Here is a 21697-nt window from a genome sequence, read left to right as displayed (position 1 = left end):
TTATCGAAAGCTTTCCGTCAGATACCCAGTGGGCTTTTGGTGAAGCTCACAAAAGAAGCGGCCATCCCAAAAAGAGATGCTGGGATGGAGCTTACCTATCTATACTAATGCAGCTTGTAGAATGTACTGTGTCTAGGTTTAACGTGTTACTACTTCTGTCGGAGTCCCAGAAGGATCCGTACTAGGACCAGTATTTTTCCTGATATTCGTAAATGATAATGATAAGCACATTGATTAAAGTGTATATGTAAAATTGTTTTCTGATGACTGTGGTCTTTATGCAGTTATTGATAACTGCGATTCTCAAGTTCGCTTGAATAACAACCTCTGTAAACTCGCGGAATGGTGCGGACGCAATGGAATAACTACTCTAAAGCAGTTTCTATGATAATATGAACCACGAAAAATCCGCTGACTCATCGCTACAAGATTGAACGCAGTACGTTAAAACTGTATCCTTTGTTAAATAATTAACCTAACTGTTACAAATACACCTAACTGAGACATGCATCACGATGACATTTGCAACAGATCATTTAAAAAGCTCTCCTTAGGCGGAGACAGCTGAGGCGGTCACCCAAAAAAGTTAAAATAGAGGCTTACGGTACATTATTCCGACCAGTTCTCGAGTATGGATCAAATTCTGGTGTCCACACTACCAAAAATCTATTTTAAAAATAGAGCTTAGACAACGGCTCGCTGCACCGTATATTTTTTCTCATTACAGACTCCGGTCGTCCGTTACTAATATGATAAAAGCGCTAGAGTTAGAGCCACTGAAGAAGCGTCGGCATAGTGCCAACCTGTGGGTTCTGTATCTGCTTTATCACAAAATAAATCGCTTGAACAGTAATTCATATGTACATCCTGCCCCTAACACTTCAGCCAGACTGGACCACTCAAAAACAATACGACCATTCTTCTCGCGCACAAAAAAATTTCGGAAATATTTTTTCCTTGTGCAATTGTACACTGGAATGCTTTGCATCTGAATTTGGAGAGTACTGTGATGCACATTCTCTGCAACGCTTGTTATAATCTTTTCTATCCCACTTCCTGCATAACCCGCCGCGGTGGCTCAGTGGCTAAGGCGTTGCGCTGCTGAGCACGAGGTCGCGTGTTCGATTCCCGGCCGCGGCGGCCGCTTTTCTGATGGAGGCGAAAAGCAGAAACGCCCGTGTGTTCGAGATTTCGGCGCACGTTAAAGATCCCCAGGTGGTCAAAATTAATCCGGAGCCCTCCACTACGGCGCGCCTCATCGCCTGCGTTGCGTCGGCGCGTTAAACCCTACAATCAATCAAATCAATCACTGCCTGCATGGGCTGTTCATAGTATCAAGAAATAAGCTATACTTATAAAGAGAAGCGCCCCACCGACTGCCTCTCTGATTCACAACACCCCGTACAAACTGCTACACCTAAAGACTTGAAATTTCAGGAATAGTACATTCGTGTCATGACGTATGGGCTCACTAAGGTGTTACGAATATTCCCGCGAACTATGCATTGCGTTTGTTTACTTATGTTTTGTTTTTACCACGCGGCTGCGCCAGTCTGTGTTATCTGTGTGCCAATTGAAGCACTTGTTTCATTCTTTATTTTTATGCCGCACGTGTTATCTCTTTTGATAGGGAGAGCGTTTTGACCTAACGTGAACAGTGTAGAATATTATTCTTTGATATACTTTTGTTCTGGATGTAATTCGATGGTTCGACAAACACTCGCGCCGAAAGATAAACACCCGCAGAGCGGATGCCACGCTATTCGATTCGCCGACATCCGCATGCGCATGTCACTTTGTTGACTTCTGCTTCGCCGCCACTGTATAATTAGATGCAACGCATCTCTTTCACCCGCCTTGTCCTTTCGGAGTAGTCCGGCGGCGTCCGCATACCTCCCCCATTCTCCTCGCCCCGCCAGCTCCGCGCTAGCGCCGCTCTCACCGCAGCGCCATATGCGTGTTAGCGCTCGGCTGCGCTCGCTCCATCGCCGTGCCAGCTGTGCGTGGGTGCGGGTTAACACATGCGCATGCGCTGCTCTGCGCTGCTCTCTCTCTCATTCCCCTCACCGTACATATAAACGCGCTAACTGCGCCACTCCGCTCAGTCGTTCCGCCGGCGCTCCTCCGATGACATCCTCCGCTGACCGCCGATGATTTGAAATGGAGACTAACAGGCCTGATATCGCGATGGTCGGCGCATCCCTAAAATTTACACCATCTTCCCGCGAGGGGAACCATGGGGTAGATGCGACGCATCGGGGTGAACATGCTGCGCAAATAGGAAACACAACAACATCAATCCACACGCTAACATAACGGAAACTCAACGGCAACCACCGATGCATCGCATCTACCCCATGGTTCCTCTCGCGGGAAGATGGTGTAAATTTTTCAGCTGTTAGTGCCTCGCAATTACATGGGCCATTTCAAAATTTCTCCCAAACGTGTATGGTATACCGTTCAAGGATGTGACAGACCACCATGCGCTGTGTTTGCTCGCCAATTTGAAGGACTCCTCTGGCCGTTTTTGGCGGTAGAGCAAGAGTTCGACGTTACAGTCGTCTATCAATCCGGCAGGAAACACTCCGACGCCGATTGCCTGTCCCGCGCCTCCGTCGACCGACCACCCCAAAAATGCCGATGAAGACAGCGCGTTCTTCGCAGTCGTGACGGAGAGTGGCATTGCGGCCCGGCAGCGTGCCGACCCCGACTTGCGCGTCATGATCGACTACCTCGAAGGACGAAACGTCGCCGTGCCTAGAGCGTTCAAGCGGAACTTACCAGCATTCAGCCTCAAAAACTCCGTCCTCGTGAAGAAGAATTTCAGCCCCGGAACGAGAACGAATGATCTACTTGTCATCCCCGCAGACCTTCGTGACTAAATTTTGGAAGCGTCCCACGATGACCCGTCTTCCGGACATCTCGGCACAGCTCGCACTATTGCAAAAATAAAGGCGAAGTACTTCTGGCCCCGCCTTACATCCGACGTCACCCACTACGTTCGGAGTTGCCGGGACTGCCAGCGACGAAAAACGCCACCGACAAAACCCGCCGGATTTCTGCAACCGATGCCCGACCCGTTGAGGCCCTTTCAACAGATTGAATGGACCTTCTAGGCCCGTTCCCTACGTCACGATCAGAGAACAAGTGGATTGTCATAGCGACAAACTACATGACAAGCTACGCAGAGACCGCCACTCTTCCGAGGGGGACTGCACAAGAAGTCGCCAAGTTCTTTAAAAACCAAGTTGTGCTGCGACATGGAGCCCCTGAAGTCCTAATCACGGACCGCGGAAAAGCCTTTACCGCGGAGCTGATGCAAGGAATCATACGCTACAGCAACACGTATCACCGAAGAACGATGACGTACCACCCCCAAACGAACGGACTTATGGAACGTCTGAACAAGACGATCACGGATATTCTGCATATGTACAGGGGCTGCAAAAAATTCAGAGTCCTTCCACTCCGTGAGGAGGGATGGCCAGCAAAGCTGCGGTGCCGAGCCTGAACATGAGGTTTGACTGGGTTGTAGTCCAAGGGGTGCATGAAGCAAAACACGTTTGTTTGCAATTTGCGATTGATCATTGTTCCTGGTTGTTAACTGATAGTCCAGTCCTTTGCAGTCACTGCTCCTCGCGTATGCTCAGCACGGCTCTTCACGAGCAACGTGAAACGGCTATCAAGCGGCTCCGAGGCAGCGTCAGACTTGGCTACTGCGCAATTGAGGCGCCCACCTGGGCACGCGCCTGGGCCAGTGCGTCTGCCGCGGCTATGACGCAACACAATCCAACACAATCCACCGTAATCCAATCCAATCCAATCCAACCCAATTTAAACCGAGCCAATTTAAGCCAAGCCACGCCAAGACAATTCAATCGAATCGAATCCAATCCAATGCCCTCGCGCTTGCGGAGAACGGCCCTTCACGGCACACGCGAAACTGCTCAACCTCGGCCAGTTTAGCTTACGCTACAAAACACACAGAATCGTGGGTTCAAATTTATTATAGCGCGGGTAAGGTAATCACGGTGCATGCTCTATGAAGGCCCTAGGACCTTTTTAATTTTGTTTGATTTTTTTCCATGACCCAGGGGTGTGGCGCGCAGTTTCACGATTCCGGGTATTTGAGTAGGCTCCGCAACGTGGCGCTACGCTTGCACGCTTGCTAGCGATTCCTGTCTACATCGCTCTGCGACCGGAGACGATCTGCTGGATCCTAGCCATTTACCCAAGCAGCACAAGCCTGTACGGCTTAAAATCAGCCGAAGAACTTCAGCCAGGTAATTTCTGCCCGGCCTTTCTCCAGTCAAAGTGTAAAGCGCGCACTCAAAGGTGGGCCTCTGCCGTGTGTTTAAAGTTAACTGCTGTACACCCAATGGCCACTCTCCTTTTACCAATTCACTGCAGAGGGGTCCACAACGGTCTCCGGCCGTACAGCTTTGCCGGAGATCAGCCATTACCTTTTGCCGGAGGCTGGCTGATGAACCATTGCCCGAGGCCGGCTGTTAAACTTTTGCAGGAGGTCAACTGTTGACCTTATGCCGATGGTCGGCCGTTGAAATGTGTCTAATCAATGGCCCATAAGCTTTTGCCGAAGTACGGCCAGTCAGCCTTCCCTGGTGAGCGGCTGGTGCCTGGCTGTTCAACTTTAGGTATATACTAGCTGTTCAACCATAGTAGACATTCTGCCATTTACATCCCGGCTGTCCAACCCCAGCAGCTTTCAGTTCGAATTGCGCACATGGGTTCCTAAAAACGGGACATGCTGTAAATTCGTAATGCATGCATAAGCATTTGTGCCCTTTTAAAGAGCACTGTTTGCCCTTTCAGGGACAAATGTAGTGATTTACAAAGTCTGTGGTGATTAGGTTTTTCGACTTAATTTATTTTGCTCAGTTCATGCTGTCCAGTGTCTTCCGGTTCGTTATTTTGCTCAGTTCATACTGTCCAGTGTCTTCCGCTTCGTGCGGCCGCCATCCCAGTCACCGGCGGAGTATAGCCGTTTTTTAATAACAGCTGCCACAGCGACCTTGTTTGCGTCGGGGTACCTGGGCTGTATTGACACTGAAACAAAATTGAAAACAGACAAATAAGTAACATACTGCACTGTAAAAATGTCCACAGGCTTAGCAATGCCCTTCCTGAAAAAAAAATTCAATTGATTGATTGATTATGAGGTTTAACACGCCGAAACTACGCAGGTTATGAGGTGCGCCGTAGCAGAGGGCTCCGGATTAATTTCGACCACCTGGGGATCTTTCACATGTGCCGAAATCTCAACACACGGGCGTCTTTGTTTTTCGCCTCCGTCAGAAAAACGGCCGCCGCAGCTAGGATCGAACCTGTGACCTTCAGCACAGCAGCACAACGCCTTAGCCACTAAGCCACCGCGACGGGTGAAAAAAAAAAGTATTACAAGCTTGCTTAATGCAATGCCTCTAGTTTTCACAACGTACAACTATTCCAGAGAGCCAATATTTATTACGCATTACCAAACAGTATCCGTATTCATTCCTGTAAACAAGAACATTAAAAATAAGCTCTAATAGTCGAACAAATACCCTGAAATAAAGTAGCCCCTGAAAATATTATAATGAATTCCTTGTGCATAAAATAAAATCAGGGCAGCTTACCAAGAACAAGAGACAATGTTGTCTAGCTCGTAGAAGGCCTCTTTCACCCCCTTGGACCCTGCCCAGCTGCAGGACAATGCCACTGGCTGCCCAATCACCATGCCCAACACCGTGCGGGCCCCGCCTTGAAGTCGTAGCCACCCATGTGGCAGAAGTACTGGGCCTAACAGGAGAAAGGAAATTTGAAATACACTTGTAAGTTGAATGCATCGAGGCTGAACATATGACGCAAAAGCATACCTTTAACGTGAGCACATGAGAAAGCAAACAATTTGTTGTCGTAGATAACACAATCAGTTCTGCTGCCTTTTGGTTATGGCACGGCACAGAGCTCTGGCCTTTTCTTTTTAACAGCAGAGCTGTCAAGCTTGTGCTCCTCGGAGGGATGTTACCAGTGCGCTACAGCACACAGTCCGGCAGACGAGTTTGCGAGGGGGAGGAGGGAGGAGTGGAGACGAGGACCGGTGCACGTACAAGGGTCCTCGTGCAAAAGGTTTAGCCTTGCCGAGCGCACATGGTATGACATTAGCAATGACATCAGCATTCCGCGCATAACTTTCGCGAGGCTGTTTGCGACAGCAAGGCCACGCCTTTTCTCGCCTCCAGATCGTTTTCGCGGGTCTACACCTTGTTTCCCGCAGCGGACTACTTCGATGGCGAATCCGCCGGGATGAAAAACCCCGGGACATTAGTTTCCCGCTCGGAACGCGCTTTGTCGGGCCGCGCTCAGGTTTAAGTTGCTCGTCGCAGTTCCGGGTAAATACTACGGCGTTGTCGAGGTAGACTAGGAAGGTGTACCATTTTCTGAGGCTTCCCCTCATCTCCACTGGTCACTGCTGTTTGCAATAGCAAAGCCACGCCTCAATTTTGTTCATAATGTTTTTGAAGTCCACATTCTATGAAAAAAATTCTACATGCGCAAAAAGAATGATCAAAGCGGCGCAGATATGAGAAAGTTATTCTATTTTTTAGTCTAAAAATACAAGCACATGCAGTACTGGCAACGTCACACTTGAGGCCTCCGGATATGACGACAAAGAGCGGTGGCCCTACAGTTGGCTCAGCTTGAAAGTGTGTATATACCATTATTTTGACCAAACGAGCCTAAATGTTGCCTTACTGCTTGTTTTCTTTAAAGTAAGCATAAAAGCTTAACTGTGGGCTCAAAGAATACAAAAATCTATAGAGACAGTAACAGAGCCGCACTATGGCTCCGCTTCGAGCACGTGTGCCTTTCCATGGCGTGTTACGATGCACCACTCTTGATATCGCCTGGCGTCAGCGCGCGTCGCCGAAATACACGCGAACTCGTTCATTCGCACGCCGTATGCTGATGTCTATTCACGGCAGATATTGGCATCGATGGTAGAGGAGGCGTGGTCAGGGAGCATAGCAAAAGTGGACGGCAGCTTCCAGGTTATCAGTCCGTCTCTATGTCTGGGGACATGTTTTAGCACTGGGAAATGCTGTTTCGTTCACCGAAAAACAGCAACATTTTTTTCTCTAGCGGTGATTGGCTGCCTTGAGACAAATTGAACCAAACTGTTTTTGTTGGCAAGCTAATATCCCTTGGAGACAGATATAATTCTGTGTGGCACATTCTGTACTTCGCTACCTTTGCTTGCGTCGGAGAGATTGCGATCGGGTGATGCTTGTTATGAGGTAAATATGGAAGCTCTAGCTACATTGCTTCTAGTATTAGCAAGATGGGGGTTGTCTGCAAGATTGGTGCGTGAGACACAAGCATTCTCACTGCCAGAATTTCACAAACATGACAAGAAACAGACACTGCTCAATTTTTGCAAGCCTCACAGCTTGTGTATATGGTCGAGAGGTAAGAAGCTGGAGTACTGGTTTGCAAGTCAGTGGTTCTAATCCCGCGTTTTGTTTTTTTGCTGCGAGCGTTCTATAAGGTTTTTTTTACCAGAATATGCAGCTGTTTCTTTAACCTTTCTTTGAACCCACAAGTGACGTTCACATGAAACCTCAATAGCAAGGCAGCGCTGAACATGGCTTCACACTAAACTAAAGAGAGGTAAAGATGGTACAGAGTTCAGACAAAGCAAGAGACGTAGCAACACCCATCGACGCAGCAGCAGGCACGTCACTTTGCTAGTCTCGTGTGGCTGCTTGTCCTCTCCTACTTTCCGGCACAGTACCACCGAACGACAGCGTCACGAAGCGCGGAAAGGAGCTTTCCAGGTCAGGCCACCCTGGGCTTAAAACTTCCAGGACGTATTTTTTGCCGCCCTCATTTGTCCCACCATATGACATCGGGGTCAGTGAGAAAGTGAGCAGCAGATTTCCGGTTTTTGAGAAGAGGGCAGTGCTCTATTTGCTTGTATTTTTAAATTTAAAATTAAACAACTTTTTTATTTCTACAAGGATCTTGGCATACTACATTTCCCCACCTGTAACTTTCTCAAATTAAAGCAGTGCATCTCAGCCGCGCTGCCGTACATTAGCATTTATTCGAATAATCACTAAGATCAAAAAGCCTCATAGCAGCCACTGAGTAAAAATGTTTGTGCGAATGACGGGAAAGGAATGCTTCTATCATGAAAATACAAAACCTGGACCTCGTACTTATATTATTGCACTTTTTACAGCCTACAAACCGTTGGCTTTATTTCAGTTGTCTCAATTACGACATAGTACCGCATTTTCTCTTTAGTCTTGTGTAATAAAGCAAGGATATTGCAAGAAGCACACGCCGCAAAATTCTGCGCATAGGTGTCCTCGCAGTGTTGAACCTCAAAAAAAAAAAAAGCACACGCAATAAGAAACAAACAGGCCCAATTTTTTGCACTACGGCTATGAATGGTCAGTTGCCTAGATTGTAAAACTCTGCTGCCCCAATATTGTTGAGGCCACGGAAATGGCAGGGGACAAACTCAGTACGCTCGCACAAGCTTGGCAGCCACAGAAATTGCAGCGTGCAGTCGTAGTTGACAAAGAAAGATGCCAAAAAAAGGTGCGTATGTGTGTGTAGGGGGGGGTGAGGAGGGGGCATCAGTAGTTGCTCACTAAAGCCACCAGCGGTTGTCTTACAACTAAAGGTAGAAAAACTATTTTCTGCCAAAAAAAAAAATGCGTGAATGCATTTGACTTCTCACTGTTTAGCCGTACAGCACTTTCCAAGCTCACTGACGACTTATTTATAAGAGGTTCACAGCACTGTAGAAAGCCACGGCTTCTTTCTTAATAACTACGACTTATCTAAAATTACAGCCAGGCTGCATTCTGAACTTCTCTACCAGAAATACTGTTTTGCGAAGAACAAACTATTTGCCGCAGTGTTTCACTCAGCCTCATCTTTACTGCTTTCAAAACAGCGGTTTATTTGTACTGCAGAAATGGCTTCCTTGAATGTTTCTTTTTTTATATTAGCTTTATAAGGAAGCTTTGCAACCTTCATTTAAAGGTTAGCAGTGTACTGTGTTCGCAATAGGGAAAAAAAGGAAAGAAAAAAAAAACGGCAATATTTATGTCTTTGCTGCGGTGCTCACAGGATAGCGGCGGCCCATGCACTAGCCCAAAGCTGGGAAGCATGCACGCACCACCGTGTGCAAGCAAAATGCCTACAAGCTCCTAGAGCAAAATCTTCTGAGAAATGTCATCACATCTAAAAATACTTTTTTCGTTTCGTGCAAGAAAATGCACTACAATTTCCTACTATCTTAACTGAACCTTTACAAACCGATACCTACCTCGACATCTTAGAAGCTCTTGATTGAGGAATGCATTGTGGTAATTGCTTAACGTTATCAAACTCAGCACTGATTCATTACTTCAGGCCCCCCTGTCTCCAGGGACCTGCCAGGAGAAATGCACACATGGCTTTTTCCACATTGGCATAGTGAATGGCAAAAAAGCCGCTGCCTCTTGAGCTACTGCCGCAGCACTGACAGGAACATTGTCAGCTTGTTCTTTTCCACAGTTATTAACACAGTAAGCTTCTAGCCAACAACAGAGGTTAGAAACTTGCACAGGATACTAAAAAAACTGAGCAAGCCTTGTCTATACAGTACAAGAACTTCTGAACTTGTGCTTGGTTGCTGCAGTGAAGTTTCTGAGGAAGCATAAATAAATGCTGCTTAGGAGACAATAAAGACGAATTTCTGTTGAATTTACATTGGCAATATTTAGTTCTTTGTATGATTATAATTTATGTTTCATCCAGCTGCCCCCAAGTAAGGAAGTTTTTAAGCGCAGACTCGATTTAAGAGCACACATCGTGAACTTGTGCGAGAAGCTGCATCTTTCACGGTTTTCGATAATGCTATGAACTTTCTAAAAATAAAGCACCGATGAGCTTAGATAGTGCCATTACCATCAAACAGTGCTTACTCAATTGCATTCCAGACGATTTGTCTCAGCACCAAGGTTTTGGCAAGTACAATTTTATTCAACGAGTCAGCACCCTACAGTTTAACAGTGCACTAGAGAGCGCACTCATGGTGAGCGAGAACTAACTGCACGGCGGGTTTGCCCATGCTGTGCACAGGCTGCAAATGCCCCGTGTTGCATGTTGTCTTATCAGATTCATGGCCTCTGAGTGGTATATTTTGTCATGGCAGTCCTCTTGAATATAACAGCTGTACCCACATTTTTCAGACTTTTTTTTTTCCTCCAGCATGCAGGTCGGCATGCCTTGGGTGAAAATGTGCAAAGGCTGCTTGTTTGAGCGTCACTGCACAGTTGTTGAGTACATAAAAAAATAAACACAAGATCGTTATGCACTAAAAACCATAACTAAGATTTTGGGGGTCCCTGAGTGCTTCCGCAAATAGATTATCACGCCAAATTGAACATATTTGAATGTAGCACCTTTGCAACAATACGCGCTGTCGTATGCTGTTTTTAGAGCCCAGTTACTGATTCCAATCCCATTATCTATCGCTAATTTCTGTTCGCTACAGGTTAGCAGTGTTCATTTTATAGACGAGAAACAAACAAAAATCAACCCTTTTCTAATGCTACAGCTCAGCTCTGCGGGGACGGTGAGACGCACAGCTAATTCGTAGGGTATAGGAGTCGGGTGCAGCAATTGACTGGAAAAAGTGTGGCACAGAGAAATATAGCTCCACAAACCGCGATTTCGGTGAGAACCACGCAAAGCATGGTCCATTTGCAGCCTGTGTACAGCATACGCAATCCTCGCATGCAACTAGCTTTCACTCGCCTTTAACCCACTTTCTACTGCACTGTAAACTGTGGGTTGCAAACTGTTGAATATGAACTTACCAATTTTCAAATCAGATTAGGTGTCCGAATCGGCCACACGATGCGCAGTCCAATGCGGCTGGTGGCATGTGGCTGGGGCCGTGGCTGCTCCCGCTGTCCCCCGAGAAATGCCTGCACAGCTCCACACCAATCCCGGGCAAATGGCGCCACCCTGAGAAGGTTGTAAAATTGTGGTCTATAGTCAGGGCGCCTACCAAACTGATGCGTCAAAATTTCCCTAGTTTTTGCTTCAGCAAATTGCCATGAGCAACATGAGTTCATTCATCTCTAGGCAGTCTCAAAACGTCACATGATGCTGTCATGATCAAGTATGCTGAACAATCAAAACAATAGAGGAGGTGAACAAATATCATACATTTCTTAAATTGAATTTAAATAGTTAAATACAAATACGAATGTTACTGTATTTAGTCGATTATAACACGTTTTCTTTTTGCAACCTGAAGTCAACCCTCGCGTTACAATCTGCCTAAAATTGCAATGATGCACCCATTTGTCATCAATGGCTACAGTTCTGACCATTTCGCAATCTATGTCAGCAAGATGTGTCAGAGTTGTTCGGGTCCACTACAAGCTAAGATCAACTTTTTTCGTTTCCTTGCTTTTTTTCTGTGGTGGTTGACAGCGTGCGCAACTTTTTTCCTTTGTTTTCGCGCCGTACTTTAGTATTGAGGCATAGGTAACTTTCATTGCCCTGAAGTGTTTCAACACCGCTTCAGCTCCCCTTGTTACGGCAACGTGTTGCACTCAGTATGACCCATGCTATTTTAATGGCTCAAGAAATCGGGAATTCGGCAGCTCCCCGAAGAGTCAACATCGACCGTCTGTGGATGGCAGCTACTGCGGGAGCGCCTTTTTACATGCGAACCCTGCCCAAAAAGTTTCCGAGGGCCTTGCTACAGCTGCCACGTCGAATTACAAAAGGGTGTTGCTGATTTCGTCACCAAACATTGTAACCGCCTTTTGGCGGTCAGTGTTGAGCTGATACAGCTCAAAACAAGTGATATCGCTCGACAGATGGGCTTCCTGCGAAGTTATAAGTGTCAAAGGTGGGCGCCTAGCCCAAGTGTTTGAAAAATAAATGTGCTTTTCCATAATTCCACTGGCCTCACGTGAGTACTTTGGCGGCTCTTCTTTTTTTTTTTTGGCACAACAGAAAGTTACCCTTTGAGTTACTTTAGTGGTTTTAATTTTTCTTTTTTATGCGATGAAGTCACCCCTCACGCTACAATCGTGGTCACATTACAATTCAGTAAACACGGTACGGGGTTGTCTTTGGCATTATTATTGGAAGGGCAAAATTCAAAATTAGCATACACTATGTTCTCTGTGCTTTTTTTAGACCGATCTTGATCAGAAGAGCAAGACTATAAGCAACAACGAAATGAAATCTTATTTGTGCCCGATCACCAATGAGAGAAGCTTTTGAGGTATTAAAAAATGATGGACTGTTTCAGGTACCCCTGCTTGGTACACAGGGGGTTGCGGCCAAATCATTAGGGAGCACTGCCTTGCTGCCCCAACATCTACCTATAGTAGACCATGCAGGAGCACAAGCCAGCATGGGCTACTTTAGGTAAACCTACCCATCCGTACCTGCCGCAGTGGCTAAGGCATTGCGCTGCTGAGCACGAGGTTGCGGGTTCGATTCCCGGCTGCTGCGGCCGCTTTTCTGATGGAGGCGAAAAGCAAAAACGCACGCGTGTACGAGATTTCGGCGCACGTTAAAGATCCCCAGGTGGCCAAAATTAATCCGGAGCCCTCCACTGCGGCGCGCCTTATTGCCGGCGTTGCGTCAACGCGTTAAACCCCCCAATCAATCAATCATCATCATCATCTACCTATCCGTACCATTGACGCATTTTATTTGCCAGGGCTATCGACGTTTGCCCCCTCATCCCACCAAAAGGCTCTGATAAAAATCACGTGATTACGTTACGCCGTCGGGTTGACTGATTGCAGGGTTTAACACGCTGAAGCTGCACATGGGCTATGAGGCGTGCAGTAGTGGAGGGCTCCGGATTAATTTTGAGCACCTGGGAAACTAACTTATGCTGAATCTCGAGACAAGGGTGTTTTCGCTTTTCGCCTCCATCAGAAAAGCAGCCACCGCGGCCAAGATCAAACCAGCATATATGGGCTCAGCACCACACCTTAGCCACTGAGCCTAGCTGCGGGTGCATTATGCTGTCAGTGTCTCAAGCTTGTGAATACAGTAAATGCTGCTTAGGTACTAACATTACCCTATAGTGCAAAGAACAAAACTTTTGACTGCACCTAATTTACATTGTTTTGGTACAATTTGTTTTTTTCACATCCTTCGCACACTATCTAGCCAAATATATGTTCACTATGATGACCAGGCGGTTGATGCCTCGGCAGAATTACCACCCCATCAACATGTGCAGTCACTTTACTGGCCCGAAAGAATCTAAATTGTCAATTCTTACGATTCGAGAAAGCGAACTCATGATCTTGAGTAGCATGTGGCTATGCCTCATTTAAAAACAGAACCCAGCATGTAAACGTTTGTCTGCACACATTTAGAGGCACTAAAGCCATTTTATATAGATGAAAAAAAAATATATTTTTAATTAATGAGCAAGAATAAACAAAATATGGCAAAGAAAGCCCAACGGTTCGTTTTGCTCCGACAAAAATCTATTTGGTTGAAATGATTGATTGATTGTAGGGTTTAACACGCCGACGCAACGCAGGCGATGAGGCGTGCCGTAGTAGAGGGCTCCGGATTAATTTTGACCACCTGGGGATCTTTAACGTGCGCCGAAATCTTGCACACACGGGCATTTTTGCTTTTCGCCTCCATCAGAAAAGCGGCCGCCGCAGCCGAAAATCGAACCCGCGATCTCGTGCTCAGCAGCGCAACGCCTTGCCACTGAGCCACCTCGGCAGGTTATTTGGTTGAAATGAATTTGAACTCACACAACTGAGCCTGTGCGCATAATGTAAGCACTGTGCTTACAGCATTTTGAGCAGTCAGTATGCCGTCGACATAAAGAAATGAAGCATAAAGGTGCCTCACTCCAGGTGCCACCAACAGTGCAGCTCAGTAGCATAGACATGATCTTATTTCAGAGAAAGGGGTGGCTGAGCTTGAATGCAAAAAAAGGGAAAGAAATTCAATTGACAGATCAATTTACAAATCAAGTTCACAAATAACTTTGGGACCTTGCACGCACACCCAGCATAACCTCCCCACTGTTTTTTTATTTTATTTTGCTTAACCCATCGCAAAACAGCCGGCTGATTAACTGACCACTGACAAGGAAGCCATGTAAATTCAGTGCATAGGTAGCGCGAAAGGATGTCAGGAGTCTGTATTCAGAGAAAAGAACAGTGCCTTCCTGTATCTGCGAGAGATTCAGCTTGACTAGCTCACATTCACTGGAAGCATGCAGGCTATGCTGCCAGAAGTGTCTGCTGAGAGCACCATCACTCCACTGGCGCGGCATCCAACATCCAATGCATAATGCTTAGTGACACGGTAATACAGAAGGGTCCATAGGTATAGAGGGGATATTGTGGCCGATATGCATGTGTATATGATATGCTGCTGTCAGTTACCGCTGGTGCAGCTACACAGACCCGAGTTTGGCCCCAGCTCCAGCATTCCAATTACTTCTTGCGGCACTGGGACTGCACCTGCAAGATCTAGTGCTTACTCACATTACTAGCATTATGACATAACAGCTGCCCAGCCTCAAGCAGATGTTGAAGGACTCTTCACCCAGAAAACCTGGTTTGCACAGGCACTACATCGTGTGCAAAAGAAATATAAAACAGGAATTCACTTTCTGCACGTATAAAAAGCTACATTCAACATAATTCAACTGTCCTAAACATGCAGAGCCTCCTACCGCTGAAAGGGCTACCTACTACTAATGCAAGAACAAACTCCCACAAGTTAGGTGGGCATAATTCCTGCTGCAAAGGCCCCACATCACTCAAACGCATACTTATAGGTCCAGTTTCTATTTCTGGGTTCCTATATCGGCAACATAAATGCAGTACGTACCTGTTATTGCTTTTCATCTTGCCAGACAGCCCCCGTCCTGAAGCTCCAGCCACTTTTAAATGAAAAGGTTGCAAAGAAAAGTTACATAAGCACAAACGTCGTTACCTGCCAAAGTTAAAAGCTCACAGTACACTACACATTCCGAGAAGTAAGAACACTCACTCAATGATTGTTTTATTATCAAGACAGTTATGTCAAAAGACCTAACCACAGAATTGATGAAAGGTGCTTAAAACCAATGCTATGTAAGCGTAGATAGCGTTTACAGCAATGTGAAATATACTCCGCCTATGTGCTCCTGAACTACAAACCGTTTGAAGAAAACAAATAGTTTTCAGCCAGTAACAAGACGATAAAAAAAATATCAAAACACTTTTATTGCCAAGTTAAGATTCTCAAACTATTTAAGGTTTTCATTTTTCTCAAGGGAAGTTTTACGTCCGATAAGTTAAGCAGTCGCACATTGTATTTTGCTTTGTTCAAAGTGGCACAGCTATCGAAATAAAACAAAAGCACGGTGAAACCGCACGGCCGCATATAGAAATAGACCTAATGCGATAAAAACCGCATACGAAACAAAACACGTCGATTCCTCACGATGTTATCAAGAGCACCGGCAATTATTTCAAGCTTCCTAAGGCCCTCCGCTGCGCCCACCACCTGTCCGTCAGCAACGCTAGACATATCGAGCAGCGCCAGCAAATTGCATTTAGCTTGCGCGAACCACAGCGTGAGACTGACGCGGAAACGAGAAATCAAGCCAATAACACGTTTCTGGCACCGAACCTTAGTCGCGCTACAAAAGGTCCAGCAAAAAAGAACTTACCGAACTTCTTTGTCCGGGCACAGGAAAACGCCGCCGTTCTTCGATCGTTTGCCGCTGTACTTCAGCTTATCCTTAACCGCACGTGTTTCCAACGTGGCAAGCAGGTTTTATCCACAAAGGGCGAACACATTTTACGACGGTATATCGCACAAAAAACATGAATAACAACACGGACAACGCGCAACCACGGCCGACCTCGCCGCCACACTTGATGGAAAAATTACATCGGAAACGACCGCAGCGCCGAAACGGCCAAATACATGAGCAGAGTTACGACTTTAAATTTTAATTCAAAGTGATCATACAACAATTCCAAATTTTTCAATCTTCAAAGAATCATTTATTCAAAATTGTCATTGCTTTTGGTGTTCACCAGTATTTCAGTTTAAATAGAATCCTGATCGGAAGCGACTGCAGCGCCGAACAAAAGAGCAGAGTTCCCTTTTTGTATTTTTATGCAAAGTGATCACACAACATTGCGAAATTAATCAATCTTTAAGGAATCATTCATTCAAAATTATTATTGCTTTTTGTGTTCACAAGTATTTCAGGTTTAATGGGCTCCTGATTGCAATTTTCCCGATCGCTGCCTTCTTGCTCTCGGTCTTTTCCGATTGGCTGCCAGTTTTGTCCAGAAGATCTAAGCCAATCAGGCTGTATTTTTGGCGCATGGCAGCGCCCTGAAAAAATCTTGAACGGGGATGATGATGGCGAGTAAAAGTCTTTGAATCGGAGTGACGGCATGTTCCATTTCACCTGTCTTAGCTATTTATTTTACCTCGGACTTGTCTTAGCTGCCGCTATCTCTGGCTCTGATTCCCTGCGCCGTACGCGGTCTCGTGGACTTGTCTCGGTCATAACCAGACAAATAAAAATTCACGTGTGCCTTACAATGCTTTTCAGCTCGGACAAAATTTGGCGTTCGGCCTGCTTCAGCGCAGGCTTGCACGGGAGTCCTGAATCATTCGGCTCGCGCGTTTGCAGATCGTGATGTTGCATTAATCATTTGAAGGTGTGATCTGAGACTTCAGGGTGCGTAATCATTACTGAGGGAAATCTTTGTCGCAGGTGTCGCTAGCCTTACGCTTTTTCAACCACTTGGTTGGTAAATCTATAACTTCTCGTAGAAGGTACAGCGTTTATGTGAGTCTTTACTGTACTCGCACAGGACTATTCACTAGCATTTCTTTTTTTTTTTTTTGTCGGGTGTTTTCTTCGTAACTTCTGCGAGGAAAACTGGGAGGGAGGAATACCTTTATGATACGGAATGAAAATGACGACAAGGAATGAATACACCAGCACAGAAAAACGCACGCAGACACTATAAGTACTCTAGAAACGCAAATCTGAAAGACGCACAAACGCGCACACAGTGCAAACGTTCACAGAATTTCCTCAAAGCCGGTCACGGAGAAAGGCAAGGCCTTCGCAGCCCTTGTCGCAGACGCAGTCGAGGGCTGTGAGCCTATGCTAACGCTGAGTTTCAGCACACAGTGCAGGTTCAATGTCCTAACGAACACTACAAGAGTGACAGAGAGGTGATACTCGTCTCGTCTTATGCGCATGCAGGTAGTCGTTGGCGAAAGCGATGTTGAAGCTTCCTCACGTTTCCGTAGGTCATGCTGAAGTAACTGGAACTGGCCCATGCAGCATTCGGGGAGCCCAGGCGGGGTCATTTCTGTAGTGGTCGGTTGGCAGTTGTAGCTGCAGCGGCGGCTAGCTGTGGCTTTTTGTGTGTGCGTGAGAGCTTACTCACCCCGTAATTGCGCATATTAGGTAATAGACCCCCAAACGAACGAGTTCCTCTAAACAATTACCTTTGGTTAAAGCTAGTTTTGTATAAACGAAGTTATATGCTGTCAATCAAAAGTATTAGAAATCAAACATAAAGAGCTAGCTAGCTCTTCTCAAACATTGAAACAGCATTGCTGACGCTGTCATACAACTACACTTCTGATGAAGGCCAAAAACGAAAACGCCCGTGTGTTCGAGATTTCGGCGCACATTGAAGATTCCCAGGTGACCGAAATTAATCCGGAGCCCTCCACTACAGCGCGCCTCGTCGCTTGCGTATCTGTAGCGTCAGCGAGTTAAGCCACATAATAATAAATCAACCAATCTCAGAAATTTACGTAACAGTTTATTTTTTTTCAGGGCTATAACAAAATACGCTCAAATTATGCACCGTTCTTACTGGTCACGTCTGAGGGGTTGTAAAGATAAGATTGGGACCACTTCGCCTTCCACAGAAACAATGAGGGAACTAAAATTTAGGATGCCCACGTGGTCTAATTAATGAATCGTTGCCTTCATATTTACACTGCTATCATGGCTTCGGCTGGTGAAATCCTCGTTTTCTTGACGCGTGAAAAAAAAAAAAAAAACGTTATCTCTAACCTGAATTTCGGCAATTTTTTTAGTGGGAGGTCTTATCGGTACATAGATCTGCTGTCATGTTAGCGTCCGCTGAGCGGCACATTTGTTTGCACATAGCTGCTGTCCTTTTTTCAGTCCAGGAAGCCACGAGCTTTCGCCACTGTTCGGGCCCATGTTAGTGCATTTCTTGACTGCTACTTAGGTGCTAAAGCCTGGAGCTGGTTCAATAGCACATACGATTTTTGCTTCTTTCCATCAACACAGACGGCGAATGAAAAGGGTTGCTTGATGGCACGACATGGGCCAGTTGCATGTAATTACTGCTATCGCGATGAATGCTCCAAAATACAGATTCTATAGAATACACATTTCCGCATAGTAGCATTAGGTCGCTTGTACGAGCAAGGAAACTTGCTGACAAACGTTCTGCGTACAGTGATTTTGACGTCCCAAGGCAAAAAGAATGCCAAGAGACCGCCAAAAGGGCGGTCTTTTTTACTCTAGGTAATATGCGTTGTGCGCCCGGAGCATTGATCCTTAATATCCTCGGCGTCGCGGTTCGTCACAAAGCTTACGTTTTTAACTTGTATCAAAAATTGCAATACCAATGAGGTCAGCGTCTGTACCAATGCGGTCAGTGTCTATGCAGGCTCGCAAAGCACGAGTTGTTTTACGCGCACTTCTTCTTTAGTCCAAAAAAGTGACATTTATTTTTGGTTTCAAGTCTAAAGAATAGCCTAAAACGTATAATGGACAAATGAAACGCGAACACGAAATTATGAACCGGAACACACAAATAGCGCGATTTCTTTCCATGCAAGTGAAATAATCGCGCCGCTATATAACAGCAGAGTCTAAAACATTGAAGGACTCTGATAACAGTAACAAAGATTGAAAATGTGTCTTTCCAAATATACTACTAGCGAGCCATTGTTTTGCATTCACTATCCATATTCTTTCCTCTAGAGCATTCGGTTTAATATTTTCGCGTTTTCATTCATTCGTCCATGAGTGTACATGTATATACAGCACACTGTGTTCGGTGGATAAGCGCTAGCCCACGCATGACCTTCGGAACTCCGGTGATTGGGCAGGGGTGGTGCTAGACCTGTGACAGACATCAGCCGTTCACCTTTCGAAGAGCAGGAGCGTGATTTGGTTCCGACTGGATTAATGCGATCGGGAGCCAGACGTTTTCTTGTCGACTTTTGAGCATTAACTGCCATAGGAAAAACGAGTACTCGGCTACGGCATCATAGCCGTTCATCTTTTATACTCCGGCAGGCGAAAAGAGGTTGGCCGCTCGGAAGACGTGTACGTGCTGCTCATCTTTTGATGAGCGGCTTTCAAAGAAAAAAAGAGTACTCGGCAGCCGCAAGGTTGCCGCACGTCTTGTGATCAATGTTGCGGGAGCAAGCGCCGTTCCTCGGCGGCGGGTGACTTACCAGAGAATTTATAAGCAACCCGCCCCGGGCAGAAACCGTGGTTACGGCAAACCAGTGAAAGGCGACCAACATATGAGCATTGGCTGCCGAAAACGTTCGAAGGTGACGGCAGCCGGATTCGTATCGTCCATTTTATTATCAACGGCAGCCAATTCGTTGCCTCTTGCCGAGCATGCCGGAGAACAGCCATAGGATGGCCGGTCAAGAAACGGACTTTCCGTGCTGCCTGGGTACAGCTTTGCTGTAACAATATTACCGAGCACGGGAGCGGTGGCCGGAGCGGTCAAAACTGCATGCCAGCGCGATCTATTCGTAGGTGCGCCGCAGATAGCGAGAGTGCGTGGGAACATTCGGCTGGCCCCTCTCGATGTTCTGACGGTCGCCTTATCGCCGGCTCAAGCGAAGCCGCGCTGCTGCCACCCTGCTCGCCAGGGGCGCTTTCAGAGCTTCATGAAGTCTTGTTTACGCAGGTCCATCGAAGAAAGCTTTGTCCTAAACGGGGTCCACTTTTTGCTTCGTTATGATTGCCACCGATATCTCTATGGGTGCCTGCCGTGCTTCGCGATCCGCTTGATTTTGAATCATGTGGCTACAATAACGCTTGTCTTCAGCTAACGCATGAAAATGAGCAACTTTTTCGCAGCTTACTAAGCACATATCTTGACAAGAAAAAGGACTGCTTCATAATTTGCTTTAATGGTAACCACCCTTGATTCATTTCTCCGAGCATTGTCGCACAATATGCCCAATAGCATCCTTTTGAAGCCGGGATACCCTCCTCTTTTAAGTGAATTTGTGTAGGATTGTGCCTCCCGCGTAATAAAGTATATTTGTGTTCAAGTAACGGGACCCCAATGGTATCAGTTCCCATTTTATTTGAGCGCCCATTTGTATCGTTAACGCAATGCAGCCAGTACGCGCATGAAGTTTTTGTTTTTTTGCTCGTTTTTATGCCTTAGCTTGCGCCAAGCATTATTCTAGCCACATGAATCAAAATCAAACGGATCACAAACCATTGCAGGCACCCAAAGCGAAATCGGTGGCATTCATGACGAAGCAGGAAAGCGACCTTGCTGAAGAAAAGGCTTTCTTTGCTGGCTCTGCGTGAAGAGGCCTTCATGAAGCTCTGAAAGCGCTCCTGGCGAGCAGGGGTGGAAGCAGCGCTGCTTCGCTTGAGCCGGCGATAGTGGCGATAGGGCGAGCGTCAGAACGTCGAAAGGGGCCAGCCGGATGTGCCCACGCACTCTCGCTGTTTGCGGTGCATCTACGCATAGATCGCGCTGGCATGCAATTTTGACCGCTCCGGCCACCGGTCCTGTGCTTCGTGTTATGTTTTGAATGGAGCACTTGTACGTCGACGTGGAAAATAAGACTTGGGACGAAGTCCTTCCGTATGTCACGTTTGCGTACAACACGGCTACCCAGTAAACTACGCAGATGACACCGTTAGAGCTTGTCTACGGAAGACGGCCGGCTGCGATTCTTGACGCCATGCTTCCCACATAGAAGACGACGACCTCAACGCCGACGTCCCAGGATTCCTTCAGCGTACGGAGGAGGCCCGCCGGCTTACTCGAGTTCGCACAACGGACCAGGAGCTGGTGAATGCCGGACACTACAACCTCCGACGCCGAGACACCGAGTACCGCCCAGGACATTATGTGTGGGTTTGGGCTTCCATTCGACGGCGCGGACTCAGTGAGATGTTTGTGCGACGGTATTTCGGACCCTACGGGTTTCTACAACGTGTTGGCCAACTTACCTACGAAGTGAATCCGGATAGTGATTCCGGAACATAACGACGACGCACGCGGCCCGAAGTCGTCCACGTGGTTCGCTTAAAACCTTACTACGCTATATGACTGTATGACTGCTTATTTTTTGTTTGTTTGTTTGTTTGTGTGTTCAGGCTGTCGTTTTATTTTAGCATCGGGTCCATGCACTGTTAGAGGGGAAGGGTAATGCCACGAACCATGCATTGCGTTTGTTTGCTTATATATGTTTTGTTTAGTACCACCACGCTGCGCCGGTCTGTATTATCTGTGTGCCAAGTGGAGCGCTTGTTCCATTTTTTATTTTTATGCCGTACGTGTTACCTCTTTTGATAGGGAGAGCATTTCGAACTAACGCA

The 21697-nt window shown here is 46.5% G+C and overlaps 1 long non-coding RNA gene across 2 annotated transcripts; it reads right to left on the bottom strand.

Moving 5' to 3' along the window:
* Positions 1–4870: 4870 nt before the first annotated feature.
* On the bottom strand, positions 4871–15733 carry LOC144164285 (uncharacterized). 2 transcript variants are annotated; one of them, XR_013321133.1, is made up of 4 exons: positions 14920–15731; positions 10884–11034; positions 5637–5799; positions 4871–5067 (listed from the first exon to the last, which is right to left on the bottom strand). It is a non-coding gene; the product is annotated as an uncharacterized LOC144164285 (long non-coding RNA). The 2 variants fall into 2 exon arrangements; XR_013321132.1 differs by lacking the exon at positions 4871–5067 and having other exon boundaries at positions 5074–5799; positions 14920–15733.
* Between the last annotated feature and the right edge of the window lie 5964 nt (positions 15734–21697).

The sequence above is a fragment of the Haemaphysalis longicornis genome, unplaced genomic scaffold (assembly GCF_048455015.1).
Source record: "Haemaphysalis longicornis isolate Haplotype H1 unplaced genomic scaffold, Haemaphysalis longicornis Haplotype H1 scaffold_13, whole genome shotgun sequence".
In the NCBI taxonomy this organism is placed as follows: domain Eukaryota; kingdom Metazoa; phylum Arthropoda; class Arachnida; order Ixodida; family Ixodidae; genus Haemaphysalis; species Haemaphysalis longicornis.
This window is presented reverse-complemented; position numbering and strand designations above follow the sequence as displayed.